General features: G+C 38.4%; 1 long non-coding RNA gene across 1 annotated transcript; it reads right to left on the minus strand.

The window, feature by feature from the left end:
• Positions 1–9,293: 9,293 nt before the first annotated feature.
• Positions 9,294–14,780, minus strand: LOC123240120. The gene is made up of 3 exons (XR_006505761.1): positions 14,625–14,780; positions 10,770–10,808; positions 9,294–9,527 (listed from the first exon to the last, which is right to left on the minus strand). It is a non-coding gene; the product is annotated as an uncharacterized LOC123240120 (long non-coding RNA).
• Positions 14,781–17,436: the final 2,656 nt, after the last annotated feature.

Genomic DNA, 17,436 nt, shown 5'->3' on the forward strand with positions numbered 1-17,436 from the left:
TCTCCTCTGATTTTTCATATTTGCTCTCATGTTCATTTTAGCTTTGTTTGTTGATTGGCTTTCTAAATTTTTTAATGTGTATTCAGTTCATTAATTCCCTCTTTTTTCTATTTTGTTTGGACCATGGTGTCTGAGGAGAGAAAGAGGTGCTACCAGGACCCTTCTCTGAGCTCTAATATCTAGATTATCCAATAGAGTAGAGCAGAAGGATCTTCTGAAGCAGCTGTCCAGGGTCTCCTCAGGGAATAAGAAGAGAACCTAAGATCAGGGAAGTACAGCCCATCCTAGACTTTTCCCCCCAAAGCCAACTTCACTCAGGACCTGCTCCTGCCTTGGGCAGAAGGGTGGAAGGGTCAGGGATGGTTGGTTGCTAATATATTCAGTAACCTCTATGGCAGGGGTCGGCAACCTTTTTGGCCATGAGAGTCATAAACGCCACATTTTTTTTTTCTTTCTTTTTTTAACCCTTACCTTCTGTCTTAGTATCACTTCATTTTTTTTTTAACTCTTACCTTCTGTCTTGGAGCCAATACTATGTATTGGCTCCAAGGCAGAAGAGTGGTAAGGGCTAGGCAATGGGAGTTAAGTGACTTGCCCAGGGCACACAGGTTGGAAGTGGCTGAGGCCAGATTTGAACCTAGGACCTCCCGTCTCTAGGCCTGGCTCTCAATCCACTGTGCTACCCAGCTGCCCCCTGCCACATTTTTTAAAATGTAATTTCGTGAGAGCCATACAGTGCTCAAAGCTCGTGCTCCTGTAATAGCGCCTGAAAAAAAATTGACTTTATGGCTCCTGCAGAAAGAGCCATTCGTTGCCGACCCCTGCTCTATGGCATTTCTTTATATACATATGAGCCCCCAGTAGATCCTCAGTAAGGTAAGTTGTCTCCAGATTCTTCAGATAGCTAAAGAAGTGCAGTCCCGAGTCCCCAGTTCAGAATCAAACAAAGTGTTTTCTAGGAGCAGCTATAGCTCTGGCTCCATTGGGGTGAGGAGTGGCATCTCATAGGAACCATCATTGAAAAGCTGTAAACTTTTCAGGAATGCCTCTTGGTTGGAAAAACTTGGGATACTCCAGCCTTGTAGTTGAGGAAATTCCAGGGAGGAATGGGGCAGGAAATGGAGCTGCCAAGCAGGAGAGAGGGAGTTTTAGGGGGGTTTCAGAGCCAAGTGCCTGGAACCTGGTAGGTCCTTAATAAAGAAGTGCTTGCCAATGATTGATTGATCGATGACAAGGCTGGTCAGCCATGAGGAACCATTGGGTTACAGAGTAGAAGAGGGAGCTTCTTTTCCCCTGGACCTCAAAGTCGTTTTGCTTTGCTGCTATCTCCATCAGTGCCAGGGGCTGGACTCACACGAAGCCTCAGTAAAATGATGATGCTGATGATATAAGTTCCCCTCTGCCTCTCAGGCATTCCCCCCACCCCCAACCCCCCATCCCACCTCAGGCCCCAGGAGTCTATGTATGTTGGGAGAACAAGCTGTCCACATACACCTCTATCCCCCTATACACAGCTCTCATAAATACACGCACACACACCAGCTGTTGCTCCATGTAAGCCGCCAGTCTCTGGGGGGGTTTTCCCTGGAACTGGGGCTCTGGAGAACCTCATGTTAATGAGCTCGTAACTTCTCGGCTGAATTCTGTCCAAAACTGAGGCCTTGTAAGTCATAGCTGGGGGTTCAGAGGAAGAGAGGGAAAGAGACAGAGAACAAGTCTCCCCCTGTGTTTGAGGGGAACCTAAGATTTAGCAATAAATGGAAGGGCCCTTAGAACTCATCTAGACCCACTGCTTCATTTTTGCAGATAAAGAAATTGAGGCCTGGGGAAGGAAGGGATTGGTTTGTCCAAGATCACAGAAGGGGCAAGTTAGAGAACTGATTCAAACCCAAGTCCTCAGCTCTGTCTATGTCACCATATGATGCCTCGGTTCCCCAAACCTCTAGCTTCTCTGTCTCTACATCTCCCAGTGTGGCTCTGTTTTTGCCTCTCTCTGTCTCAGTCTCTTTCTGTTTGAGTGTCTCTCAGGTTCATTCTCAGCCTCTGTCTCTAGGCTTTCTTCATCTCTCTCAGCCTCTTAGTCTCAGGCTCTCCCTCTCAGGATATCTCGACTTCTAATCCTGTCCATGTCATGGGTTCATTCTCACCAGCTTTTCCTAGCCATATCCCAAGTCCTTGTATACAAAGCAAAATCAAAAGAATGACAAAATAGAAGGAAACATGAAATATGTCATCGAAAAGACAACTGACCTAGAAAATAGATCCATAGAGACAATTTGAGAATTATTGGTCTACCAGAAAGCCAGGAAAAAAATAAAATCCTTTACATCATATTACAAGAAATTATCCAAGAAAATTGTCTCGATATTCTTGAACAAGAGGGCAAAATAGGCATTGAAAGAATCCATAGATCACTCTTTACATTAAATCCTCAAAAGGTAACCTCCAGTAATGTAATAGCTAAATTTAAAAGCTTCCAGGCCAAAGAGAAAATATTGTAAGTAGCCAGAAAGAAACAATTCAGATATCAAGGAGCCCCAGTCAGGGTTACATAGGATCTGGTAGCCTCCACACTAAAGGATCACAAAGCTTGGAATATGATATTCAGGAAGGCAAGACCTCAGTGGGCCTGCTAGCAGTTTCTAGAGTAGAATGCCTCTCTGAGGCTATTGTTTACAGGTGGACATACTAGAAGAACTTGTCTAGATCTCCTCAAAATTGATATAGGTAAAGCTAAATGTCTCCATATTGTAGGATTCCAGGTCTGAGAATGGGAGATATCATGGAGTCATCTAGCTAAATCTCATCATTTGACAGAAGAGAAACCTAGGTGGCAAAAAAAAAGGGGGGGGGGGGGAATGACCTATTTAAGGTCATGCAGTTAATGAAATTGAAAACCTAGGGCCTTTGATTGCTATGATGCTACATAGATCTGGTCTGGTCTGGTCTACCAAGGCCTGACATTCCATTTCTGAAATATCATTCCTTTGGGTTAAGTATTACCCTCTTAGGGCTTCTCCTTTAAAATATAAATGATTCTGCTGAGAGAAGTATTCCTTCCCCAATTAGCTGTACTGGGTAGGGTCAGGGTCTAATTCTCTAATACTCTAGCACATCTATTATATTCCCCATCCATTCATTTGTATTCTCTTCAACAGTACATAAGGCCACCCTTTCATTTCTCTCTGTCCTATTTGACTTTTATCCCCATTTTCTCTAGTCTTTTGGGGGCCCACCTCTATTGATATCTCATAGATTAATAGAATATGAATCTTCAAATTATAATATAATAAAATTATATTTAACAAAGGGCTAAGAAAGACTAAAAATGATTTGGTGGAAATTAAATAATCTTATCCTAAAGAATGGGTGGGTCAAAGAATAAATCATAGAAACAAAAAGTTCATTAAAGAGAATAACAAGGAGACAATATACTAAAATTTATGGGACACAGCCAAGGCAGTATTTAGGGGAAAATGTATATCTCTAACTGCTTACATCAATAAAATAGAGAAAAAATGAATTGGACATGCAACTTAAAAAAACCTAGAAAAAGAACAAATTAAAAATTTCGAAAATCAAAAGTGAGATACAATTGAAAGTAAAAAAATTATTGAACTAATAAAAAAAGCTAAAAGTGGGTTTTATGGAAAAAAGTAGTAAATCACTGGTTAATTTGATTTTTAAAAGGAATGAAGAAAATCAAATTACCAGTGTTAAAAGGAAAAGAGTGAATTTACTGCAGATGAAGAGGAAATTAAAGCAATTAGTAGGAATTCTTTTACCCAATTATATGCCAATAAATTTGTTAATCTAAGTGAAATGGATGAATAGTTACAAAAATATAATCTGCCCAGATGAACAAAAAGGAAATAGAATACTTAAACAATCCCGTCTTAGAAAAAGAAATTGAACACGTTATCAATGAACTCCCTAAGAAAAAATTCCCAGGGCCAGAGGAGTTCACAAATGAATTATACAAAACATTTAAAGAATAATTAATCCCAATACTATATATATTATTTGGACAAATAGGCAAAGAAGTTGTCCTACCAAGTCCCTTTTATGCTATAAATATGGTGCTTATACCTAAGCCAGGAAGAGAAAAAACAGAAAAAGAAAACTATAGACCAATCTCTCTAATGAATATTGCTGTAAAAATGTTAAAAATAAAATATTAGCCAGTTAATTACAGTGATATAACGAGGATCACCACAAAGGAGGGTTTTATGCCAGGAATGCAGAGCTGACTCAATATTTGGAAAATATCAGTATAATTGACCATATCAATAACAAAATCCACAGAAATCATGATTGTCTGAATAGATGCAAAAAAAGCTTTTGACAAAATACAACACCCATTCCTATTTTAAAAAACACTAGAGAGCACAGGAATAAATGGAACTTGCCTTAAAATGATAAGTACTATCTATTTTAAAACATCAGCAAGTAATATCTGTAATGGGGACAAGCTAGAAACTTCCCTAGTAATAATAACATCAAGGGTGAAGCAAGAATGTCCATTATCACTACATATGAAAAATATAACTGAATTCTGTACCCAATATCAGCAAGAGTCCCCCGTGATCTCCTTTTATTTTTTAAAACCTTTACCTTCCATCATAGAATCAATACTGTGTATTGGTTCCAAGGCAGAAGAGTGGTAAGAACTAGGCAATGGGGGTTAAATGACTTGCCCAGGGTCACACAGCCAGGAAGTGTCTGTGGTCAGGCTTGAACCCAGAGCTAGTTTTCTATCCACTGAGCCACCTAAGAGCCCCCTATAATCTCCTTCTGATCAGTTGTCTGAAGTCCTTCCTATCTATGGACTGAGAGTTCTAGAAACTACTTACACCCAAGATGCAGTAACCACCCCCCACTACCCAAAGTTTTCTTACTTTATACTCACGACTCTAGGAGATAGATAAGGAAACATGCAAGCAGAAGTTAAATGATTTGGCTAGGGCCTCAATTTTCTCTTATGTAAAATGGAGATAAAAAATAGCATGATCTTTGTAGGATCATGTTGAGAACTATATGAGATAATATATAAAATGCTTTGCAAATCTCAAGGTACCATGAAAAATGTTTGTTTTTTTTAAAGAAATGCTTGTTAAAAATATGAGATACCTTACTTGCAAGGGAAGAATACTCCTTCCCATGAGTAAAGACTTATAACAAATCAATAAGGAGATCTTGCAGAACTCCAGACCTAAAAGAAAAATGATGAGAATGGAGTGAGGCAGCTAGATGACACTATGGATAGAGTCAGGTCCAGAGGCAGGAGTCCTGAGTCCAAATCTAACCTCAAACACTTCCTAGCTGTGTGATTCTGGGAAAATCACTTAATTCCCCATTGCCTAGCCCTTACCACTCTTTTGCCTTGGCACCAATACTTAGTTTGGATTCTAGGATGGAAGCCAAGTGTTTAAAAAAGCTTTTTTTTTTTTTTAAGAGAAAATGTAGGGCTAGAAATGTTGGGTGATACAGTGAGCAAGGTTGGAATTATTTAGCAGCTTCTATTTGCTCCATCCCCTGCCTTTTACTACTGATATTGCCTAGATAGATTTCCCAGCATAAACATTTTCTCTCTACTTTGAAAGGTTGTAATGCAAGAATTTGGTTTTAGCTCTGAGCCCCCAGACAAAGGAGTGCTTTAGCAAAACCCCTCATTGTTAAATCTTTCTCTTCTATTTTCTCCCCCATGAAAAGTGTCTCATCTCATCTCTGTCTATGCGTATACCTATCTTATAAATATCTGGGGGCAGCTAGGTGACTCAGTGGATAGAGAGCTAGGTCTGGGGATGAGAGATCCTGGGTTCAAATCTGGCCTCAGACACTTCCTAGCTGTGTGACTCTGGGCAAGTCACTTGACCAAAATTACCTAGGCCTTCCAGCTCTTCTGCCTTGGAACCAATACATAGTATTGATTCTAAGGGGGAAGGTAAAAATTTTTTAAAAATAAAAAATAAATATCTGTAACCTCAAGGGCTCAGGGTCTCAGATCACACTGGGTATTTCTGTAAATATTCCTGTAAAATTTTCTGAGTATTTCTATATTCTACTGTTGGAAATACATGTAAAACCATAGTAGCAAAAAGGGAAGAGAATGAGCATTTAATGAACACATCTACTCTGTCTCATGCATTAGGCTAAGAGCTATACAGATACAAAATAATTTATGGAAGAAGATAGCAATAAATAACCACTCCCCACTCCCTGGATCAAGCCCCAACTAAGGGGATCATAAGGGGCCTCCTTGAGAAGCCTTGAAGAAAGCTCAGGTTTCTAAGAGGTAAGTGGGGTATGTATTCCAGGCAGAGAGAGTTAAGAGATAGAATGCTTAGTTTGGGGAGCAGCAAATAGGTCAATACGATGAGAATTTTCAATATGTCAAAAAAGAATGAAAAGGCAATAATCCTGGAAAAGTACTCTGGAGGCAGTGGGTTCCCACTAGCTCCTGAGCCCCCACTGATGCATCTGACTCTAAGAGTCAGCCAAAAGATACAATTAGTTCAAAGTGATGTGGGAGAAATGCACCCAAGTTTGTAGTGGAGGTCTCACTCTAAGAATGGAAGATTCAAACTCCATTCAGTCCAGAAGTAAGAAAATAATTTTATTTGAAGAAGTTGTTTATGGTGGTATAATAACCTAATAGCTAATGGAATAATCTGGGGGCTAATCAGGTAGCCTTAGGGCTGATGGATAAGCCCAAGGGCTAATAGGCTAACCTCTTTGGAGCTGATAGTATGGAATAGCAGTTCCACAGTAGAGTGGAAGCTTCCTCTGAAAAATGAAGTTTCCTCTGTGGAGTGGCAGCTTCCACCACAGGGTTATTATATTTATTGGGATTTGGTAGCTTAGCATCTCCCTTTCCAAACTCAGGTGGAGGTATGTCATAGGGAACAAGGAGCATACACAAAATTGGAGACCTCAATGTGCATATTCCATGTTCCTCCATTGTCCAACTTGTCATCATTTGTCAGGGAGAGGTCTTGATGCCCTGCCAGAGTGGGAACATGGGGAGGGGATATGGGTACACTGGAGGACCACTACGAGTAATTAATTATTTCTAAGAACAATATAAGCAATTAATAAAACAGAATGAGTACAAAGCTGAAGTCTAGCATAGAACATTACCTGTCTAGTACACAGAGTGGATGACTAAACAATCTACAATTCATGCTTGACTAATGCTGAAACTGCAGGTGTTGCACCTGGTGTTTAACTAGTACTAACTATTTAGAAATGCAAGATTTCACATAAATTAGGTAAACATAGAATAGTATACCTTTCAGATTTGTGGGAAAGGAAGGAATTTAAGACCAAGCAAGAGATAGAGAACATTACAAGCTATAAAATGAATAACTTTGATTACATTAAATTAAAAAGGGGTTGTACAAACAAAACCAATGCGACCAAAATTAGAAGGGAAGCAACAAACTGGGAAAAAATTTTATAACAAAATTCTCTGACAAAGGTCTAATTTCCAAAATATATAAGGAACTAAGTCAGATTTACAAGAAATCAAGCCATTTCCCTATTGACAAATGGTCAAGGAATATGAATAGGCAATTTTCAGATGAATAAATCAAAACTATAAATAATCATATCAAAAAGTATTCTAAATCCCTCCTGAGTAGAGAAATGTACATCAAAACAGCTCTGAGGTACCACTACATACCTAGCAGATTGGTCAACATGACAGTAAAGGAAAATAATAAATGTTGGAGATGTGGCAAATTGGGACACTAATGCATTGCTGGTGGAGTTGTGAATTGATCTAACCATTCTGGAAGGAAATTTGAAATATGCCCAAAGGGCTTTAAAAGACTACCTGCCCTTTGATCCAGCTATACCACTGCTGGGTTTGTACCCCAAATAATTTTTTTAATGTTTGTACAAAGATATTTATAGCCGCACTTTTTGTGGTGGCAAAAAAAAAATGGAAAATGAGAGGGGTTCCTCGATTGGGGAATGACTGAAAAAATTGTAGTGGGAATCTCACCCCACGAATGGAAGATTCAAACTCCATTCAGTCCAGACGTAAGAAAAGAATTTTATTTAAAGAAGTTGTGAGATTATAATGGTGATGGAATACTATTGTGCTATAAGGAGTGATGAACTGCTTGATTTCTACATGAACTGGAAAGACCTCCATAAACTGATATGGAGTGAAATAAGCAGAACGAGGAGAACATTGGACCCAAAAAGTAAAACATTGTGGAATGATCAAATGTAATAGACTCTACTATTAATAGCAATGCAGTGATCAAGAACAATCCCGTGGAATTTATGAAAAAGAATGCCATCTACATCTAGAGAAAGAACTGTGGGAGTAGAAACATGGAAGAAAAACATATGATTGATCACTTGGTTCTATGAGTATATGATTTGGGGTTGTGGTTTTTAAAAGTTTGCTCTATTATAAATATGAATAATATGGAAATAGGTTTTGAGCAATAAGACATGTACAAACCAGTGGAATTGCTTGTCAGTTCTGGGAGCAGAGAGGGAAGAGGAGAGGGAGAGAATGTGAATCATGTAACCATGGAAAAAAATATTCTAAAAAATAATAAATCAAATATTGTAGAAAAAAGAAGAAATGAAAGATTTCAGTGTATGAGGGTCCCATTCCTATTATTACTCCTTATTGCTCACTGCCAGCCCACACCATCCCCCCCCACTCCCCGCCATTAAAAGCCCAGAAATTAAGAAATCTGGGGAGAATGGGCAAAGGTCTCAACTTCTGTAACGTCTTCAAACTGAGTTGGGATGTTGTGCTGACCTTAGATGAGTCTTTGGAAAGGATTGTTGGGCTTAATCTAGGGGGTGTAGAGTGGTTGCAGGCAGGCTGGCAATGAATGATACCATCTGAAATCTAAAAGAGTATAATCAAGAAGAGACAAAATTAGAGAGAATATTTAGAAGACAGGAACCCAAAAAAAATCAGGAGGAAGAATATTATCAATGGGAGAATCATGAGGGGACCCAGAATGGAAAATAAGCAGGAGCTCCATGGGGACCCCAAGTTTGCAGGCGTCTGTTCCTTTGGCACTGTCTTGACTTTTAGGAGATGCTCACAAGATGATGTAAATCCCAGTGAGAGCCTGCAGGAAAATTTTGACAATATGGATTAAATTTTACCCACCCTTCCTGATGAATAGACAAATTAGTGAATCTCTGACCTCCCTTTTTGAGCAGAGGTAGAGGGGAAATATCAGGCCAGTTGAGATAAATTGTGGCCCAAGGTTTCACTGTCCTGATCTTAAGTCCCCTGTAGTGACACAGAAAGCAAAGAGGATACAATAACAATAACATTAACTAACATCAGGCTTCTTTGCATTTTAGTAGCTTATCTCCAGTGTCAACAAAACTTTATCTCAGATCTCACATGTCCCATGTAGTTATCTGAGTTCCAGAAACCATCTTTTCTCTGACAATCAGGGATACATTTCTTCTTTAGTAAATTTGCTTCTTTGGTTCCATGTTGCTTGTAGAGAGTCTTTAGATGTTCCTGTTAAAATCTTTTACAAAGCAGATCTTAATATAGATTAATGTAGTTTTCTTGAACACATAAGTTGCAACATTCTTGTAAATAGATTTCTCCACCCCAGGTTCAGTGATTACACAAATGAATTAACTTACAAGAGATTATTTGTACTCTAATTGAAACAAAAACTTGGGGTGGGGTACAGATACTTAGGTAAGGAGTGGAATGTATTTGATTGCTATGGACATTCAAATTTCAGGGGCTTCAATTATCAATTCACTTGATTGTTTGGGATATAGAATGACATATTAGACTGAAAATAGTCATCTCTTACAATTTATGCTCACATCTTCCACTGGCTACTTGCTTTGATTATAGAAATTTGCTATGAAAGGAAAAAAGCAGGGAAAGGATTATAAATAACACTTTTGGCTTCAGGTAAAAGTCAGAGTTATTAATCAGTCATGCAGTAATAATTGCACTTCACAGCCTGACTCAGGAATAATCAGGTAGGATTCACATTAGTTGGAAGGAATCCCATCTCAGCTATGCTAAAACTGTCTCCTCATCTTTTAAGGACCTCCATCTGTGATAGTTCAGGATCATACTCCATCTGAGTACCTTGTGGCTTTTCTCTTGAATGGTGAATTATCAACATATTGATCAATGATCTGAGACAACTATACCTGAATTAAAAACTCAAAATAATATTAGTTGCAATCCCAAAAGTTTTTACCTCAAACAGCAAATCTCATCTCACCAATTGCAGCTTAGAGCTGAAAAATTTCCATGATTCACATATACAAGGAAGAGATTTTATTTCACAGCTATTACTTGATTCTCTTCTCTTCTCATTAAATTATAACTCATCCTGATGTAAGGACCAATTATTAGAAATCACTGCTGTATTATAAACAGATGTGCATTTTCAGTAATCCAATTCCACTGTTTAGAAATTCCATAACCCAAACAAACTTTTCATTTTGCAAAGCTAGGGACTGCTCACACAGACCAAAAGTTACAGCTAAAGGAAAATGTACAAGGTTTTTTATTTTTTCAAGATAATGATTCCCAATTTTTCTTCCCAATATTTTTCCAGTCCTTTCTGAGTCTCACCACTCAATAATGGACCTAACTGATAGGACCTTTTTTTCATACCACTACAATGCTTGAAATAGCTGGGAATTCTTTCTGATTCATATACTTTCTCCCCTTTTGATTGAGTCAGAAAAAGAATAAATAATTTTGCAGGGAGTTAAATTTCCACTAACTTTACCTTGATTAATGATGGCTTCAACTCCCAGTTGTTTCTTTACTGAAAGAAAAGGAAAATGTTTGGTTGATTTCTCTTAGTTACAAAACATTCATACCTTTTACCTTCAAAATCTTTGCTTAAAGTAGATTTCAACTTTCTGTCTTAATTTTTAATGTTCCTAATTGCTTCACAATTCAAATAAACTTCACTCTGATAGATGTTCCATCCTAAAATGACAATTTCAAAAGTTTCTCCTTCTTACTTTAGTATATTAGATATGTAAAGGAGCTCGTGAGTACTCCTTGACTCTGAAAACTCTTAGTTCTTTTTTTTTTTTTTAAACTCTTACCTTCCGTCTTGGAGTCAATACTGTGTATTGGCTCCAAGGCAGAAGAGTGGTAAGGGCTGGGGGATGGGGTTCAAGTGACTTGCCCAGGATCACAGAGCTGGGAAGTGTCTGAGGTCAGATTTGAACCTAGGACCTCCCTATTTCTAGGCCTGGCTCTCAATTCACTGAGCTACCCAGCTGCCCCCTAAAACTCTTAGTTCTTAATTGCTTCTCACTTACTTGTTGGTTGTTTGCTGATCTCAGAACAAACAAAAAGTCTAATAGCAAGAGATAAAAAAAGGAAATTCCATTCAAAATAATTGTAAAAAATATAAAATACCTACTTATATATAATATAAAATACCCAGGGGTATACTTACCAAAACAAACCCAGAAACTATGAACACAAGTACAAAACATTCTTCACACAACATAAGATCTAAATGATTGGGGAAATATTTATTGTTCATGGAAAGGCCAAGCCAATATAATAAAAATTATTATCCTACCTTAATTTATCTATTCAGGTCCAAACCAATCAAACTACCCAAAAATTGTTTCCTAGAACTAGAAAAACAATAACAAAATCATCTGGAAGAACAAAAGGTCAAGAATATCAAGGGAATTAATGAAAAAATTGCAAAGGAAGGAGGCCTAGCTGGACCAGATCTCAAATTATACTATTAAGTGGTAATCATCAGAACAATCTTATACTGACTAAGAAACAGAGTAGTAGGTCAATGGAATAGATTCGGAAATGAACACATAGTAATTAATGATCATAGTAATCTAGTGTTTGATAAACCCAAAGATCCAAGCTGCTAGAGGGAAAACTCACTATTTGACAAAAAACTACTAAGAAAACTGGAAAACAGTAAGTTAGAAACTAGGTATAGACCAGTGATGGGCAAACTATGGCCCCCTGAAATGTTCTATTCAGCTGTGTGACATTATTCCTAATCTGATGAATACAATGTGTAGGATACAACACAATGAAACTTAGAAAGAGTTGCTTTAGAAACAGACAGATGAGCATTTCCTTTCCTTTAGCCCCCTCTTTAACAAGTTTGCTCATCACTGGTATAGACTAACATCTTATACCAAAGTAATGAAAATGGATAACTAATTTGAAAATTAAAGGTGATACTATAAACAAATTAGGGGAAGATGTTTTTCTTTTCTATCAAACTTATGGACAAGGGAAGAATTTGTGATCAAACAAGACGCAGAGAACCAACAAAAAATGAAATGAATAATTTTGATTACATCAAATTTAATAGTTTGTGTACAAACAAAACCAATGCAACCAAGATTAGAAAGGAAACAACAAATTGGGGGAAATTTTTATAATAAGTGTCTCTGAAAAAAGCCTCACTTCTCAAATATATGATAAATTGAGTCAAATTTATAAGAACACAAAGTATTCCTGAATTGACAAATGATCAAAGGTAATTTCTCAGAGGAAGAAATTAAAACTATCTATAGTCAGATGAAAAAATGCTCCAAATCAGTATTGATTAGAGAAATGCAAATTAAAGCAACTCTGAGATACCACCTCACCACTAACAGATTGGCTAACAGGATCAAAAAGAAAAATGATAAAGATTGGAAAAGATTGAAAAAAATGTGGGGAAATTGGGACACTAACACATTGCTGATAGAAACATCAACCGATCCAACCATTCTGGAGAGCAATACCCAAAGGGAAATAAAATTATGAATATTCTTTGACCCAGCAATACCTCTACTCAAAAAGATCAGAGATAGGAGAAAGGCACCTACTTGTACAAAAACATTTTAGCAGATCTTTTTGTAATAGCAAAGAACTGGAAATTGAGAAGTGTCTATCAACTGAAGAATGGCCAAACATGCTGTGATATATGGTTGTAATGGTATACTATTGTGCCATATGGAATGATAAGCAGAATGAGTTCAGAAAAACCTGGAAAGATTTGTGTAAACTGATGCAAAGTGATGTAAGCAGGATCAAGAGGACAGAATATACAGTAACAGATGATCAACTATGAAGGACTAAACTATTATCAACAAAAGAAGATCTCAAGATAACCCCAAGGGACTCATAACAACAACAAAAAAATTATATCCAAAGCCAAAGAAGGAACTGCTGGAATCTGATTCCAAATCAAAGAATGCCTGCCATCTTTCACTTTATTTCCTTCATGACTTTTTTTTATTGTATGTGTGATATGTGCTTTCTGTCATGGCATGAGGAATATGGAAATATGTATTGCATGAAAGCACTGACATTATCTATAATAAACCATTTGTCACCTCAGGGAGGGGTGGAGGGAAGGAGGGAGAGAATCTGAATCACAAAATACCAGAATTGTAAAACTTGTTTCTATATGCAATTAGGAAAAAAAAGTAAAAAAATGTTTGAAATCTTTCCTGGATCCACTTTCTAGGTCAGTTGTGTTTCCAATGAAATATTTCATATTTTATTCTATTTTTCATTCTTTTGACTTTGTTTTATTATTTCTCAGTGTCTCACAAAGTCATAAGCTTTCACTTGGTCAATTCTAATTTTTAAGAAATTATTTTTTTCAGTGAACTTTTGAATCTCCTTTTCCATTTGGCCAATTCTGCTTTTTAAGGCATTGATTTCCTAGGTATTTTGTGGGCCTCTTTCTCTAAGCCTTTGATTCTTTCTTGCATAACTTTCATTTCTTTTCCGCTTTTTCCCTCTGCCTCTTTTATTTTATTTTTTATTTTTTTAAACTGTGATTTTAAAAACTCTTATCTTCTGTCTTAGAATCAATACTAGGTATTGGTTCCAAGGCAGAAGAGTGGTAAGGGTGGGTAATGGAGGTCAAGTGACTTGCCCAGGGTCACACAGCTAGGAAGTGTCTGAGGTCAAATTTGAGCCCAGGACTTCCCATCTCTGAGCCTGGCTCTCAGTCCACTGAGCCACCCAGCTGGCCCCTTTTATTTGATTTTTGAAATCCTTTTTGAGGTTTTCCAAGGCACGAGACCAATTCCCATTTTTCCTTGAGGTTTTGCATGTGGTTGCTTTAATCTCATTGTCTCCTTCTGAGTTTGTGCCTTACTCTTCATAATTTTCTAAGGTTAGGCATTTTTTGTTTTGTTTTCTTTCTGATGTTCGCTCATTTTCCCAGCCTTTTTCTTGACTTATATTTTTATCTTAAAGGTGCTCTCTGCTCCCAAGGTAGAGAGGGCACTCTCTTGAACTTAATTTTTTCCTTGCTGCTACTCTCAGATCTAGTTCTGGGTGTCTACAAGTTCTTCCAAGGTGGTATGAGGGCCTGCTTGTTGGCTTGCACTAGCCAGGTGCAGGCACATTGTGGGCTGCTTGTACTTGCACCTGGGATGGGAACACAAGAAGTGGCCATAGGGGGTCCTCTGTTGTTGCCTTAGGCAGGATCTTGGGGTATTACTGCTAGCTTGGGCCCAGCTTTAGAACCGTGAGTAGTGGGGGAGAGGGAGGTTTTGCCCTTGGCTTATGACAGGACTATTGCTGAGGCTTGCACTCTCTTCTCACCCCCATGAAAAAGATCGTTTCTACTCACCTTTGAAGTTGTCTTCTGTGGGAAGATTGCTTCACTCCATCCCTCTGTTGGTTTTGCCACTCTAGTATTCATTTTGAAGCTTATTTTAAAGTTGGTTAGAGAGGATTTTCAAAAAGATTCAGGCTTCCATGCCTCTACTCCACCATCAGTGCCACTTCTTCCTAAGGGAATAGAAAGGGAGCTGACCTAGCTCCAGAACTGAGCCATAGGATGGAGTCAGTGTTTCACTCAAGTCCCAAAATTAGCCACTTGCTGTCTTAATCCTCTCAATTTGCTCACACTTCAGAAAGGGCCAAGAGATGGTTGCTACTGTACTTGCTGCCTGATAACTCCAGAAGAAATTCCAGGAGCTAAACAGAAGTCTATACATAATATTCTTTGTTCTGACCCAAACCTTTGATACTGTTGGTCATGAGGCCTTGTGGAAGGTGATGGCAAAAATTGGTTGGCCAGAGATATTAATAATTTTTAAAGTAGGGATGTGTGCTTTCTTCCATGCTTTTTAGCATAGTGTTTTCCATGATATTGAGGAGGAAAATGGCATAAAGGTCAGCTACTGCACTGGCCACAGGACCTTGCAGCATCAGGACACATTCCCACATTAAAGAAGGTGCTGGGCTCCAAGAGCAAAGTACAATGCAGTAGCTCTAAAGAAGTGAGTTCTGCGAATTTAGGGACGTTTCTATCCCAAGGGTCTGTGTATTCTGTTCATGCTTAACCTGTGCTAGAGCCTTCCCAGCTCTCATGGATCTGATCAGTCACAGTCGGATATACTATACCTTGATCCCAACTTGGTGGTGTCTCTTGGGTCCTCTTCAAATACAAAGGACAACAACCAACTTTATGAAGGTAAGAGTGTCCTTTTGAAATGTCTTAATCATGCACTCTTGGGTTCCTCATTTCACCTAACCTGTTCTTGTTAACAAATCAAGAGCTCAGGATGAAAAGAGGCAATGGTTTCCTTAGGGGTGCCTGGGGGGTTTCTCTCTAGACCAGTGGTTCCCAAACTTTTTTTGGCCTTTCCAGAAAAAATATTACTTAGCCCCATGGAAATTAATTTTTTAAAATTATAATAGCAATTAATAGGAAAGATAAATGCACCCGTGGCCATCATCGTTCCCCTGGATCACTGCAGCACCCACCAGGGGGCGGTAGCACCCACTTTGGGAATCACTGCTCTAGATCCTCAACCCTGTTCATAGCTTCTTGTGAATTTGCCCCACCATTGTATTCATTGGTATACATGGCACTCCAGACTTTACCCATCACATCGGTATTCCACATTCTACTCCCCTCCAAAATCTTCCATCTGTTTCATATATGTAGCATGTCATCTGAAATGTTTATCTCAATTCCAACTTGTCATGAGTTGTCCCCACAACTTGGCTACCATATGCCTCAGGACTCTAGGAAAAGAGTTGGGTGTATCTTTTTTAATGCTATATAGCTCATAAGCCCCCACTGATATACTTCCCACCACGACAATCAGTGGATATCATTTAATCTACCAGACTCAGTTTGTTTTGACAAAGTATTTACAAAGGTAATATAGTTGGAATTGTTTGAATAAAGCCATTCCCCCCACTCCTAAACAGACACACTCTCCCAGCTCCTATTTACTGGACAGCTTTGTGTGCTACTCAAGAAATTCCCCTTTGACATGGTACAACTTTTCTTCTGGGTTTCCTTGGGAACCATGAATGTTTATCTAGACCCAGGCATCAGTTGATCCAGAAATACTTCTAGGATGTTAGAGGTGAGTCCAAAATCTTTTGGACATTTCAAAGTTTGAAAAGTCCTCTAGTTAAAGGGAGAGAAGGAAAGGACATTTGGGCAAAGACCAAAACCAAGGCCTTTCTCTTCTCCCATTTTCTCCTTTCAAGTAGTTCTTCATAGGTTTTACTAGGATGTTGAACTTGCTTCAATGTCCAGAATAATCCTAGTTCTAAACTAGCTTTATTTCCAATAGATGATCCCAAGCAAATAGTCAAGTCCCTTCAGTGCTTCTTTTCTTTTAAAAACCTTTACCTTAGAATCAATCCTGTAGCAATAGGTGTTAAGTGACTTGCCCAGGGTCATGTAGCCAGGAAATATCTGAGCTCAAACTTGAACCCAGGACCTCCCATCTCTAGACATGATGCTCTATCCACTGAGTCACCTAACTGCCCACCATTTTTTTAATCTGAATTTTTTTATTTATTTAATTAATTTAGGATATTTTTCCATGGTTACATGATTCATGTTCTTTCCCTCTCCTCCTCCCTCTCATAGCCAATGTACAATTCCACTGGGTTTTACAAGTATCATTGATCCAAACCTATTTCCATATTATTGATATTTGCACTAGGGTGATCACTTAGAGTCTGCATTCCCAATCATATCCCTATCGAACCATGGGATCAAGCAGTTGTTTTTCTTCTGTGTTTCTGCTCCTTTAGTTCTTCCTCTGAATGTGGCTAGTTTTCTTTCTCATAAGTCCCTCAACATTGTCCTGGATCACTGCATTGCTGCTAATAGAGAAGTCCGTTACATTCCGTTGTGCCACAGTATATCCGTTTCTGTGTATAAGGTTCTCCTGGTTCTGCTTCTTTCACTCTGCATCAATTCCTGGAGGTTGTTCCAGTTCACATGGTTTTCCTCCAGTTCATTATTCCTTTCAGCACAATAGTATTCCATCACCAACAGATACCACAATTTGTTCAGCCATTCCCCAATTGAAGGGCATCCCCTCATTTTCCAATTTTTTGCCACCACAAAAAGCGCAACTATATTTTTGTACAAGACTCCCTTCATCCATTCTTAACATGATTCA

The sequence above is a fragment of the Gracilinanus agilis genome, chromosome 3 (genome assembly GCF_016433145.1).
Source record: "Gracilinanus agilis isolate LMUSP501 chromosome 3, AgileGrace, whole genome shotgun sequence".
Lineage (NCBI taxonomy): Eukaryota > Metazoa > Chordata > Mammalia > Didelphimorphia > Didelphidae > Gracilinanus > Gracilinanus agilis.